Source organism: Ursus arctos, unplaced genomic scaffold (genome assembly GCF_023065955.2).
Source record: "Ursus arctos isolate Adak ecotype North America unplaced genomic scaffold, UrsArc2.0 scaffold_12, whole genome shotgun sequence".
NCBI lineage: Eukaryota > Metazoa > Chordata > Mammalia > Carnivora > Ursidae > Ursus > Ursus arctos.
The window spans coordinates 56,046,587-56,060,990 of record NW_026622786.1 but is presented as its reverse complement, the minus strand read 5'-3'; the positions used below and the strand labels follow the sequence as shown (position 1 = coordinate 56,060,990).

General features: G+C 42.6%; 1 protein-coding gene across 20 annotated transcripts in view; it reads left to right on the top strand.

The window, feature by feature from the left end:
• The window catches only part of NFIA (nuclear factor I A), a 367,666-nt gene that overhangs the window by 244,745 nt on the left and 108,517 nt on the right, over positions 1-14,404 (top strand). The gene's annotated exons all lie outside the window — the stretch shown is intronic.

Genomic DNA, 14,404 nt, shown 5'->3' with positions numbered 1-14,404 from the left:
TCCCCCAGCTCAGTTCTCCGCACTCACACACCTTTCCGAAAGACTGAACACTCAAGCCACAGGAGGAGTCAAAATCCTTAACCATTTCTTACAGCCCTGCCCCCTTCCCCAAGTTGGAAGAGCTAAGTGTCCATGTTAGAGGCGCAGTGGACACTTTTTACAAATGAGTGGGGTTGGAGGGTGCATTGTGCAACCTGGAAGTAGAAATAAGCTCACTGGCACATAAATTGATTAAATGTATAATGTTAGCCCTGTTAGGAGCACAATACTAATATGAAAAATTACAGTAGCTAGCATTTATCAAGCATACAGTATGTATCAGGCACTGTGCTAGGCACTTTCTAAACATAATCTCTTTCAGTCCTCCCACAGTTGCTGTTATTGTCCTTTTTGCAGATGAAGGAGACTGTGATGCTCAAAGAGGTTAAGAAACTTGCTCTTTTTACTTTGCTGTGCTCAGCTAGCTGACTGCAGGCATTTTTGTCATGACCTCTCCTATAACTGCATTACAGAGCTAAACAGAATCCAGAGTTTCTGTGCTTTAATTAAAAATCATTTCTTGTTAGAGTTGATAAACTTTTAGATTATTAATCTTTTGCATTAAAAAAAGGTTAAAGCTATTTTCATATAAATCAAAACAACTAAAATACTTAATTAAATGTTTTCCCCCTGGATTTGTCTTCAGTTATGATTTTTTTTTAAATGCATCGGCTTTATGTTTTAGAGCAATTTTAGGTTCTCAGTGGTAGGTTAACAGAAAGTGCAGAATTGTAATAGTACCCCTCCCCCCCAATACAGTTTCCTCTACTTATTAACATCTTTTGTTAATGTGGTATATTTGTTACAAGGAAGGAACCGATATTGACACATGATTGTTAACCGGTCCACAGTTTACATTAGGGTTCATCCTTTGTGTTGTAGATTCTGTGCGTTGACAAATGTATCCATTATTGCAGTGCCTACAGGACAGGCTCACTTCCTGAAAAATCACCTTCACAGCAGCCCGTCATCTGCCCACTCCCCCAAATTATCACTCTTTCAATGAAGAGGTCAGCCTTTATCTGGATGTTTTTAATGGCCTCAGTGTCTTTGAATTTCTTCCACTCTGCTGCACATTTCTTCTTAACCCCCTCTTATTTCTCTCAGCCCCACCCAGTTCCCCCAATCACACTTATGACCACATATATGGCCTGGAAATGTCAAACTAACGGTGGCCGTAGTTTGAGCGTTTTCCCTCTTCCTGAATCTTTATATGCAATTTGAAAATTTGCTAATGTAAATATTTACTTTCCTCGGGTTTCCAGTTAGTTTCTGTTTTTTGTTTTCCTCCTTTTAAATTTAATAGAGGAGGGAGGTGCGATTTCAGCATTTCCTCCTGAGGATTCACCGAAATAACTATGTGCTAAGTTTGTTGTTTATAATCGTGTTGCTACAGGGTGGCAATGGCAGAGAAGCTCAAGAGAAAGCTGCTGGCTTAGCTTCACACGTTCAGAGGTGAGGGTCAGACGGCGAGGTTGCTTGACATTAAATTATACTGATCAGATGCATGGAGCAGTAGAATCAGGGGCTCCCGCAGCCGTCTCTCACTAATTCCCCTCTCACCCTTGCCTCTTGCCTACCTACCTTTTCTTTCTTTCTTTTTTTTTTTTTTTTTTGCATTATCTAGAGTCCGCAAAAGGCAGGAAAGCGAGGTCTGGTTCTCTTCCCCGCAAAGAAAGCCCCAGCCTGAGAGCAGATGTCTGTTCGCGGTTCTCCTACCTTCCCTCCCCCTGTGACAGGGCCATCTGAAAGTCGTTCTAGTTATTTATTACTTTGTTCCAGGAGAGGGTCGGGAAGGGGGAATACAGACCACTAGACACTGCGCCAGAGGGAAAGAGAGGTCTTCTCTGCTCTGGGGGAGGGGGTTCCCAAGTGCTAACAGTGCGGCTGGGAATCACTGACGCTGTGTTCGCATAATACTGTGAGGAAAAAGACAGGAACCATCTGTTGAAATGGTTCTTACGTGATGCTGCATTTTCAAACAAAGCCTTCAGAAGCATTTTCAGATGGGTCTCTTTCCCATGAAGCCGCCACAAAGAGAGCCCACTCGACTAGCTGCTGAATGACCCCACTTGGACGGTCGTCTCCGTCCTCACCCACGCCTGTTTATTTTGCACCGGTGGGTGTTTTCCTCAAAGTGTGTGCTTTGAGGCTGTCAAATAGCCTTCCTGGGATGAACCCAGAAAATCCTCCCGAAAAATCCACTGCTTCTGCCCATTTCCTTCTAAAGTGCTGACTGTTTTACTTGAAGTTGGTGGGGTGACTCTGAAACTTTAAATACTTCACTGGGAAAGAGGAAAACCGCAAATACACACAGGCCATTGAGGCCATTGTGACTCTGGCCTGGCGGGTTCTAATTTTCTAGCAGTGGTTTGTACACCCGAGCGGGCTGCAAGGGTTAAGTAAACTTCGTGGCTAGGGATGACTTCATGGCCCTGGAATTTGGAAAAGCCAGGGTTCCCAGCGCTCTGTGGCCAGCCTCTGCGTCTTTGGGTGTAAAAACCACTCTCAGTTACCCAGACGGAATTTTTGGTTCCTGTTGCCCTGCTGCAGAATCTATTAAATCCAGCAGCTGAACGGTCCTGGCTCGGCCACAGAGCTGGGCTGCTGGGTGGCTACAGGATTCCCGAGCTGTTTGTCAATGGAGGGGGGAGTGAAGGGAGCCGGGCGGCCGCCTCAGCCTGGCATGCGGTGGCACCCTAGTGGCTGTTTTCTGCCTTCCACATGTGCTCTCTTCCTGTATTTTCACACAGGAATCATCGTTAGGATCCAAACTGCAGTTCATTTTTCAACTTCTTTTTGAAGTCTCTAGGCCCTTTGTGGGACTTTGAGTGCCCATCTCCATGCACTTGGGTTCTCTGGCCAGTGATACAGTAAGAACCGCTGGCGACAGTCTACCCTGACGTGTTGGAGCGAGGACAGCAGAATTAACTCGGCTCCAAGGTACAATAGGAAAATGAAGCTCTTTGATAGGAACAAGCCCAAACTTGGAAATTGCAAAACGTTCTTGCAAAGACGGACTCATGAGGAAATTGGTAGAGGGTGAGGGATGCCAGACGTCCAGTCCTTTGGGGCGCGATTGAAAGGAGTCGCAGGATTTTTAGATCTTGGTTAAAAGAGAGAGGATCTGAAACTTTCTTTTCTAAACAAGCGGCCTGTTCCGGCTCCTCTGTGAAGTAACACGAGAGCTGTGATCGTTGCGTGGAAATTAATTGTAAAATTAATATTCTTAAGCAAGCTCTTCTTTCGAAAGAAACCATTTGGGCTCGAGCATTAAAGGAAGAAACAAAAAGATTATAATAAAAAATAGACTGCAGCCCTCACATGAACAGTGGCTGTGACCTTGCCTTTTGTTTGCTGTTACACAATTCAATGGCAGTCCACTCAAACTATGCTCTCGATCAATATCCTATTAAAGCAGCACAAAAAGTCTCCATAAACTTAGTGGTTAGCTATGTTTATAAATGGAACTCGGCATAATTAGATGGTCAATAGCAGGCTCTACTAGTAATTTTAAAATGAACATCACACATTTTCTGTCTGTAGAAGTCAATGGCACCTCTTCCAGATTGAGGGTATGGTGTGCTGCAGACAAAAGAGCGGGAGACCCTCTAAAAAAATCATAATGCCTGTCTCTAAAATGCAGTTTTTAAAGAAAATCTGTTGAGTTATGGACTAGAAAAATACTGATTGGCCCTATCATTTTTTTCCCATTTTGCCTGCCTAAGCCACCTTATTCTGAATACATTATGACATCGCAAATGTTTCCTAGTTTTAATCAGCCCCTCGTAGATAAAATAAGAAATACTGCCATACTCTTAGGAAGAAAAATGTCAGTCTGGCTGGCTTAATTGAGTGGGTTTCCTCTACTATAATTCAATAAATTTTCAAAATAAATACTGAAATTGAATTAGATTAGAAAGATGTTTTGTTGTGTAGTTTTCTTTTCTTTTAATTTTCCTGACATATTTGGGGTGACGATTTGGACAGTAAAGCCGGCGGCTAACGGAATGGACTGGCAGTAATAGAAATTTTCACCGAACTGCTCTTTCTTCTGAATCCCAGAAATTAAAACTCTGGTGACAAGAGGCGTATGACATCAGCAGATCCACTAGCCAACTCGATGCTTGAAAGTCCCGTTTTTCCTGTTACACTCTTCTTCCTACAACCTTCCTGGTTAGAGTCGGTAGAGAGAGTTCTCATGGCAGCTTCTGGGGCGGGGGGTGGGGGGTCCGGCAGGCTTTTGTTTTCTCTTCTTAGCTGAAGCTCTTGCTAAATTGAGCAGACCATGAGCATTCTTATTTTAAAGATTTGACTCAGAGAGAAACAAAGCCCGTAGCACCTTGATGTCCATACAAATTTGTTATCATGATCTCTATTCATATATTCATCTATTTCTAATCTTTTCTAGCTAATTCATGGGTTATGTGTCCTAAGAGTAATACATCCTATAAAATTCATATCATACCATGGTGGCATGGTATCATAGTCCAGGATATAGAATTGGGGATCTGGCTCTGCCACTCACCAACTGTTTGACTTTAGGCAATCCTGAACCCCTCCCAGCTATGTTCTTCTCATAGATAGCAATCATTTGTTCAGTCAACAGATATTTATTAAATACCAACTATGTGCTGGGCCTGCATCAGAATGCTGGAAATAGTAATAGCTTTCCGGAGTGTTTTGAGGATTAAGTGAGAGAATGGCAAGTGTCTAGCATATAGTTGATGCTCAGCAATGGTCACCACCATGCTCATTATCGAACCAAGCCTCTGTCCCTTGTGTTTCATTGTGTGTTCAGAGCTGATCCTTGAGGTGGCCACACTATCGGCAAATTTATTAAGAACGTGTGTGTATGTGTCTGTACGTACTCTGTGTGCATGTATAAATTAAGGACTAATTTGAGATTCGAGTTCTAAAAGTCAATTTGTTAGAAGGACCATTCTCGTGGCCCCTTCAAAGTTAATAATTCTGATGGAATAAGAGCATGCCAATACTAGACCTAATTCATCTACTTTAAGAAACCAGAAAATTCTTACTCCTCAACTTTTCAGCCAAAGCCTATACGTCTGCATGATTCTGGAAACTTCTCTTCCAGAGCATCTAATGGATAGCAAGGTGTTTTAAAATTTTGCAATCAAACACTGACACATTAACAGCTTTTTAAGTGGATAGCCACACTTCGATTATTTTTATCAGAGTTCTTTAAAGTAGTACTTAGTTCTATACTATTTGAATTTTGCTTTCTTTTATATTATGGGCATAAAAATTCCCTGTGAGTAGCAGGGGCATGCTAGAGGTCATTACCAGCAATGTGGTTTTTAGGAAACTTTTATTTATGCACTCATAAGCCTCATTTTTTTTTAAGGGCAGATATTCCTATCCAATGGGTAACGTTAGAAAACTAAAAGGTATTTTTGGGATTTCCAGAAGCCTGACAGAAATTCAATATTACTCCCACAATAAGACCACAAATATTATTGAGATTTGGGCTGGTCATCATCCTAGCTAACTCTTGCTGATTAGAAGGACTGCTGTTGGTGACACGGTAGCCATGTCCAGGATGAGATCAGTAGAGTCGACACTCAGCCAAGCCACATGTTAAGCCCCATACGAGAACGGAGTTAATGCAGCATGTGATGATAGGAGTACATATTAACACCCAGGATGTTTCAGTGAATGGAGAAGGGGGAAAAAAACAGTTCTTAGTGAAAATACTGAGATTTATTAGGACAAATCCAGACAGCTGGACTTGTAGGTTGTTGGGATGAGACTCTGCTGATACAATTTGGTCTCCTAACAGCTGATGGTCAGATAGTCCCAGCACACTCTTGGTGAAGGGGTTTATGTTGAGAAGCCCTCCGCTGGTTTATAGATCACTGTGGTAAAAAGATGTCTCAGGCCGTCAGATCCATCCCGTCAGGGAAGACTTAACCCCATGGCCGAGGCTGTGTCAGGTACTAAACGGGTACCATATTTGACCTCAACCAAAAGCTAAGATGAGATGATACACTCTAAAATGCAGAAAATCCATTTCAGTCCCCAAGGCAGAAGCCACCAATGCAGGAGATCGGGCAGCATTGCCGACCCCCCCGCGGATGGCTCTGCTCCACCGAGGGTCAGGCCCTCCACCCAGGGAAGTGCTGGCTGGCATTCCAACTCTAAAGACCTGAAAGTACAAGGAAGGGAGAGGGAAGACGACAGATAGAAGTTTTCCCACGTCACGGATAGGTGACAGCTGTTTTTCTCTATAAATCTTGTTGAATCCGTCCCTGTAGTAATTGATGATGAAGGAAAGACAGGGAGACTGGAAATGTGAGTTTCACCTCTGTTTCTTTGGGCTGCTGTCTGGAGATGCTCGGGTTCAAATCCTTGCTCTGTCACTTACCTAACTGTGTGATCTTGAGCATGCTACTTAACCTTGCAGCTCAGTTTCCCATCTGTAAATGAGAAGAAACACATACAAGTTCTGTGGGGGTATTGCAAGGATGAACTGAGATAATTCAGGTAAAACAAATAGCACATCAGCCTGACACATAATAAATGATCAATAAATATTAGTTCATAGCTGTTTTTCATTAACAAGCTCATATAATTTTAGTTCAGTTCAGTAAACATTTGTTACACGTGTAATATACGAAGCATGTCACACTGTGTGCTGAGAATACAGAGCTAAGAAGAAACGGTTCCTTCCTTTATAGAGTAGATATCTAAGTTTCTTGAGATCCAAGACTGAGCTCTCCTCGTGGCAATGAAATGCCCAAATACACTTACTTCACAAATTGCATTCACAGTTATTATCAAAGGTAAACCATCTTCAAGATTCAGAGTAGGGAGGAAGAGGGTATCCGTGGACTGTTCTTATTTTAATAAAAAGAAAACATTTTTTCAGAAATAACAATTTCTGTATTCACCTCCTCCTACCCCTTCTGGTACCACAAACCCACATATTTCTTAACTCGTGTCCACAAATGTGAATGTGTGAAAATGGTGCTCTGTCTGCATTAGCAGTTGCTGTTGATGGGGTTAAAATATTGTGCTGGGTTTTGGCACCTAATACTACATTTCATAAAAAGCATTGCTTAAATCTCATAATAGCAGGGAAGTTCATTTCCACATAGAGGGAAATCCTCGTCTTGGTCCAGCGCCTTTCTTTTATGTTCCATTTTGGAAAACCATACTCCTAGCCTGCACTGGGTCAGACTTTTCAGAAAGGAAGGTAGAGAAAGGAGATCAGCACGCGGTTTACAGACCAGAAATCTGCTTGGCAAAGGAGTTGCTGAAGACTGTGGCGTAGAAGCTGCAGAGAAAGTACCTTTATGATTGATTTCCATTCAAGTCAGACTGACTGCAGTGTGGTCATTTTTCTAACCCGTAACTGCTCACACTGCAGCAGGGCTGCTATCTGCAGGGTGTCTGAATTATAGCAGTGTATGTCCGTGTTACCTCTTACACAAATTACTTACACTGGTTTCTTTTTCCATGCAAATTCATCAGTTTTACAGCCCCTCATAGCCACAGTCAGGAAACTCTGGCCAACAGCACAAATTGATAAAATGAGTTAATTTTACTATACTTATTTTTTTTCTTCCTAAAAGCCCTCTCTCATAGGCAGTGTTCAGGAAGCATATTACGGTAAAAGGAAGATAACAAAGGAGTTGAATTTTCTTGCCATAAATTACTTTCCAAGTTAATTCCCTTTAACGATGATTCCAGATTTGCTTGAGTTTTCATAGCATTGTGCGTTTTACAACTGTGCCTTTGATAGAAAGAAGACCAAGTATTTTCCCATGTTCACTCCTTTTGTGCCAGTGACATGGACTTTCTTATGAGATCTTTGCCACCAGAATGCAAAACAACACTAAATTGTGCTGGGCCCCTAGAACTGTGTGCTTGTTGTTGGATTTTTTTTTCCCCTAAGCCTGAAAGTACAAGTTCCCAAAGTCTCAGTGAGTGCATTAGATTACATAATCTGGAGGGAAATATACTTCTCTTATTTTTTCATAGTTATTTTATAAATTGAAAATGAAGCAGTAAATCCCAGTCATCTTTTTTGAGGGTTACCTATTGGCCATGCAGCCATATTTCTTAGTTGCCGTGGAAATTTGAGGAAGGGACAGCTAGGATTGTTAATCTCTAAAACGGAAGACCCTCGAGGGCAGGGGGCGTTATACATCTTGTCCGCTGTGGGACCTCAAGCATCTGGAGCAGCACCTGGCACATGAAAAGTGCTCCGTGAATATTTGTTGAATTCCACCGGATGTAGCATCTCAGAGAATCTGTGCCGTTACTGGTAGGCTGGCCACACTAGTCATTCAGTTAATGCTCCCCACTGATTGCTGTTGAACAAGTTGTAAACTCAGTGCACTGTCATCTCCCAGGCTGAGTAGCTTGAAATTTTGGACAGATTTTTTTTTTTTTCCATCACCCTCTCTTTCCAACCACACAAGCCCGAGCAGATTGTCTCTGGTGGATGGCAGAAGTTCAATAACCACAACCTTATCCAACTACTAATGTGTACAGAAGAGCAGGTCATTAAGAGGGTTGGCTACTAAAGTAACCCCTTTCTTCCAATAGCCTGCATTACTATAATGATGCCTTAATAGCAAACCATCTATTAAGAAATGACACAAAGACTGCATTCTACTCATGACAGGAAAGAAGGGAGCGGGGGGACAAATGGCTTAGAAATCACGTCCAATGAGACAATGCCCCATCCTTTGAGAAAAACTCCTCCGTGGAACAAAATCCACAGGAACTTCAGGTGTGACTCACTGCAGGACTGCTTAAGAAAGGTGAGGCACCAGTCCTCAGTACTCATGTATGTTTGTAGATTTCTGGGTTTCATTTGGCATTGCATAAAGTTGGGAGGGGGCGGAGGGCAAACAGAGAGGGTGATTACTGATTCTCCTTAATTCAGAGCATATTTATTGATCAATCAGCTATTGTGTTGTATTGATCGTCATACAAAACTCTGCAGAGCTGTTTAGGAACACACAAAAGGCTGTCGGATCTGGAGGATTAAAGGTCATCTGGTATGATCCTCTGACTTTGTGGCCTAGGGCCGTTACTTTGCCTCTTGGTGCCTCAATTCCTTCCTAGTAGTGTGGTGAGGATTAAATGAAAAGATGTGTTTAGAGGGCTCAGGCCAGCATCTGGCCCATAAATGATGCTTAATAAACATTAGTCCTTGTTATTGTGGTGGTAATGGTCCTGGCAGTGGTGGTAAGTTTGCGTTTTTATCACAACTATTAAGGGAATTTTGAGGTCCAAAGAGTTTAAATGATGTCAGCTACACAGGGAGTTATTGGCAAGGCTGAAACCCTAGATGGTCACACCCAGGCCCACACCAGCATTTCTTCTATACCCTGAGATGTCTGTCTTTACAGTCCTCAAAATGTTTTCAATCTAGTGGGGGGAGAAAATGTCATGGGTGAGATCATTTAAGAACGATAGAGCCTAGGGTCAAGTACAAGTGGAACAAAATCAGGTTTCACAATATATGGAAGAGACAGGAAGTGTTGTGGTTGGTCCAGTCCTTCCTTAACATCCCCACCTTTGATTGGCAGTGGCTACATCATCTCTGTAACACATCGGCAGGCTGTTAGTCTTTGGCTTCAGAAGCCCAGCATGACATCCTGGGCAGACTTTGTTCAAGTCATTTAACCCTTGACAACGTTTAGTTTCCTCATTTGCAAAAAGGACTTACTACCATTATTAGCTAAGAAGCACCTAGGGTTATATACATCTTATCGATATTTTATATTTGTTAGGATAGTATGACCTGTTTCCTTGTGTATGCCCTTTCATAGTGCACAACGGGACACAGATCTTTTGTACCCATTTACCAAGGTGACAGATATCTACTGTAAAAATTCTGTCTTCTTCCTTGACAGCATGGTTAAGGCGTCCCTTCCGTCTTGCGAGGACTCCTGCATCAACCTACCAGCTGATTTCCCCACCTTAGTCCCTTTTGGTACATTCTGTAGGCTGTTGTCATATTAATGTTGCTCAGATTCAACAGTGATCACTTCCCTACTCAGAAACTGTCATGGATCCCACAGATCACTAACTTTACTTTCTGCCTCCAAACTTATGCATATACTCTGTCATTTGCCTAGAAACCCTCTTATTCTTCTCTGCCCCTTTAAATCCTCCCAAACTTGAAGCTTTAGCTTTAGTGCCCAACTCCTCCTGGAATCAGATGTTTTTCTGATCCCACCAGCCAATATGATTTCTCATTCCTTTGAACTTTTCTAACACATCCTCTGCATTTCTCCTATGAGATTGAACACATTCAGCATTGAATTAGATATCCAAGTATTATTTTATCCTTCCACTCTGTAGTAAACGTTGTGAGACAGAGACACTGTGTATCTTTTTACCATCTGAAGTTTAAGGCAAATATTGTATACAAGAGGCAGGGTAGTAAGATAAGAAAAGCAACAGGTTTTGGGGTGAGACACCTTGACTTTTAATCCTGGCCCTTCCTCTTTCTTGCCTTTCTGCAGTCCATGGCAAGCTCGTTAACCTCATTTTGGGGCTGGTTAGTTTTTCTAATTTAGAAGAGGTACTTTCCTAAAGAGGTTGTTTTGAGGATGAAGTTAGGTATAAAAAATAAAATGCTCCATCGGTACTCAGGAAAACCTGCTGAAAGCCCACCTTTCTTACATACCTCTCTAAGGCTCTTCCTGTTCTCCAGACAGAGGTCCTGAGAATACCCGGCCCATTGTGGGGACACTTGGCAGCGACCCCTCCCCACAGGCATGAGGCTTTCTCTTTAACTGTCACAGTATCAGCAACTCCGATTCCATTCCAATCGGCTGACCTTCATACGATGCTTACACACAGACAGTACTGGGGAATGTTTCCTGATGGGACTTTTTCGAAGAATGCGGAGTTTGGGTCAGGGCTTTATTAGGATTACTTAACCCAGCTTGTGAAACCCATCCTCATTTCAGAAATGTAATGATGTTATAAAATTGAAGGCGCTCATAGTCGGTTTGCCAAGCCCTGAAGTTACACACTGTAACTGCAATAGACACTTTGAGAAAGTATCACAATGCTGCCAGCCCACCCGAGAAGCGTTTTGCTAGGTTACAAACCCGGTGTGCTGAGTGCTTCACAGGAAGTAAATACACGGGCAAGTGAAGGAACATTTCTGTGGGTTGGTTATTTTTTAATCTCACTGAGAGGTGTGCATGCTGTATTTATACTGTATTTTCCTTTCTTCGCCTATTCTGGCTCATTTGACATTTTAATAAGACAATCAACACAGAAGACATTTTTCGTGGTATGTGGTCAATAGAATGTGAGGCGTGAGTGCAGCTGGGCAGAGGGCCCCAGGCTTCTCCTCTCAGTCCAGCCACGCCGTTCACTCACGTCTGGCTTTATCTTTCCTTCTGAGGGTGGGAGTGAGGCTTGCACACTCCATCGGTGCTCAGGAATGAAGCAGGTGTGCCATTCAGCCGAGGCCTGAACCCCATCCCAGAACTTAGAAGGGAAATCTAAATCCAGACCCTCAACACCAGTCAGCCTCATCCCTCTTCTTTTTTTTTTTTTAAGATTTTTTTTATTTATTTATTTATTTATTTATTTATTTATTTATTTATTTTTAAGATTTTGTTTATTTAGTCGACAGAGATAGAGACAGCCAGCGAGAGAGGGAACACAAGCAGGGGGAGCGGTAGAGGAAGAAGCAGGCTCATAGCGGAGGAGCCTGATGTGGGGCTCGATCCCATAACGCCGGGATCACGCCCTGAGCCGAAGGCAGACGCGTAGCCGCTGTGCCACCCAGGGGCCCCAAGATTTTATTTATTTATTTGACAGAGATAGAGACAGCCAGCGAGAGAGGGAACACAAGCAGGGGGAGTGGGAGAGGAAGAAGCAGGCTCATAGTGGAGGAGCCTAATGTGGGGCTCGATCCCAGAACGCCGGGATCACACCCTGAGCCGAAGGCAGACGCTTAACCGCTGTACCACCCAGGCGCCCCATCCTCATCCCTCTTCTTTAGTTAATGAGAGGTGTGACTCTTTAAGCTCCATGAAGGCACAAACATTAATATGGACCTGTTCTATGTCAGGCTGCTGAGAGGGTTGAGGGGTGACGTATTGGAGTCATCTCCTCCCCGCCCCCTGAGCCTATTTCATTCATAAAATATTATGAAATAAAAGGGGAAACTATGCAAATAAATTTAGCAGAAAAAAGTAAATTAGGGAATGACTAGCAAAATCATGCATTGGAACTCTGCTCAACTTTTCGTCAAGCTCAACCATTTGATTCTGAACTAAAGGCCCTCGTCCATTACAGCCTGTCATTAAGAGACAGGTTTGAACTTCAGAAAGTGTATGTGAATTTCAGAGCTTTCCATTTCTTAGCAGTGACTGTTTCTATATAATGACAGTTATGATTAAGGTTTAGCCATTGCTAGTAATCGAACAACTAAGTGTTTATTTTTGGATATTACGTATCCCTTCCCACCTTTGCTTGATTCCGGAGTCTTATGATGGTACCACAATTCACCCAGTTGCTCAAGCAGAAATCCCGGGAATCATCCTGTACTCTCCCTCTTCCATTATTACTGCACTCGAGAAGTCAACACATTTTCCTGATTCGGTCTCCTAAATCATTTACACTAGGCTCCTCCTTTTAATCCCTTGAGTTTAGACCCATCCCCACCTTACCTTTTTTAAATGACTCCACTGGCCTCTATGGTTTTACTGATTATATTCTTCAGTGGCCACCCCATATCCCCCACGCCAACCTTCATGACAGGATGATGTTTCTACGTTATAAAGGCAAGTTTGGTGATAACATTCTCATGCGTTGCTGGTTCTCCTTTGACTAGCAATCAGTTCCATTTGGCCAATGCTTACTGACTGCCTCCTGGTGTCAGGGATTACAGTAGATGCTGGCAAAATAACCACCATGGCCCCCAATTAGTACAGTGTGATAAGCACTTTAATAGCTTGTAAACTTGGGAATCTGCTAGACTCGAAGTCATGTTCCTTAAAGAAATTCATATTCCTAAAGACCCTTCGTAACATGACTTTAACCCTCCCCCTCTTTTCCCCATGTACTGTATACTCCATCACATCGAGTTATCAGAAATCCAGTATTCATTTTATATTCTTTCACCTTTATAAATGCCATCCCCCCTATGTAGCATGGCTCCATCCCTCTCAGTTGGGTGATTCCAACTTGTCATTTTAACATCTTCCCAGGCATCACATTTTCTGAGGTCCTTTTACTCCCAGAACCTCTCATTCCCCAGCTGGGTTAGATACCCACTTCTATGTGGCCATATCAATTTAAGAATAACTCTAGCAAAGGGCTTATCACACTGCCTTGAAAATAACCTGCCAACCTTCCCTCCAGAGCTGTTTCAGGGTAGGGACCATGGCTTCTATCTAAGTGTCTTCCTCACCCAGCACAGGTCTTGGCAATAGCAGTGATCATTTGTTGAAAGACTGAAAAGTCTCTGGTTCGTGATATTCCTAAGTATCCTTTCTTCTTATGGATATTAGTCTCTATTTAATGAATTATATATCCACTCACGTGGGCTTAACTCTGAAATCAGTGCCTTAATACAATAATATGTGACTCTATTGCTCCTGCTTTTGCATAATCTTTCAAAAGAAGAGGTTATTTCTGCTCATACAGTTGCACCACTAACTCTACACAGAGTTAAATCACACACAATCAAAATTATCTTTAACAGTCTCTGAAGTCAGACATCGGAAAATTCCTCTATGTATGTATCTTCTTCGTGAGCCATACGGAGTCTGTGTGGCTGCGAGTCTCTGCCGTCACAGTGTGGAAGCGGAGACCGTCTGTAAATAAGTGGGCGTGGCTGCGTTCCAGTAAAACTTTATTTAGAAGAACTGTGGCTCAGGAACCGTGGTTTGAGGACCCTGCCTCACAAATAAAGTGAAGGTGTATGTATGCCGAGGCAGTTCAGAGTAAGGAGAGATCACACATTTCTCATTGCAGGAAACTGGGAATGGGTGGCCCGGAAAGATGAATTTGCAGTTCAGATCTAATTCCAAAACACCAATGAGTGAAAGCGATCAGGATCAGACAAAGTTAGGAAAGCCCAGAGAATGTTCTGGCTGGTCATTTAAGAAAAGTTTCAGAGCAAAATGCGGAGGTCTTTTTGTTAAAAGCAAGGAGGGCACGTATCGCATGGTGCACTGGGTGTTATACACAACTAATGATTCATCGAACTTTATATCAAAAACCAGGGATGTACTGTATGGTGACTAACATAATATAATAAAAAAATATTATTATTTAAAAAAAAGCCTCCAAGAATGGTGCAACCTTGGTGACAATTTGCCATTACAAAAAGAGAAAAGATAAAAGG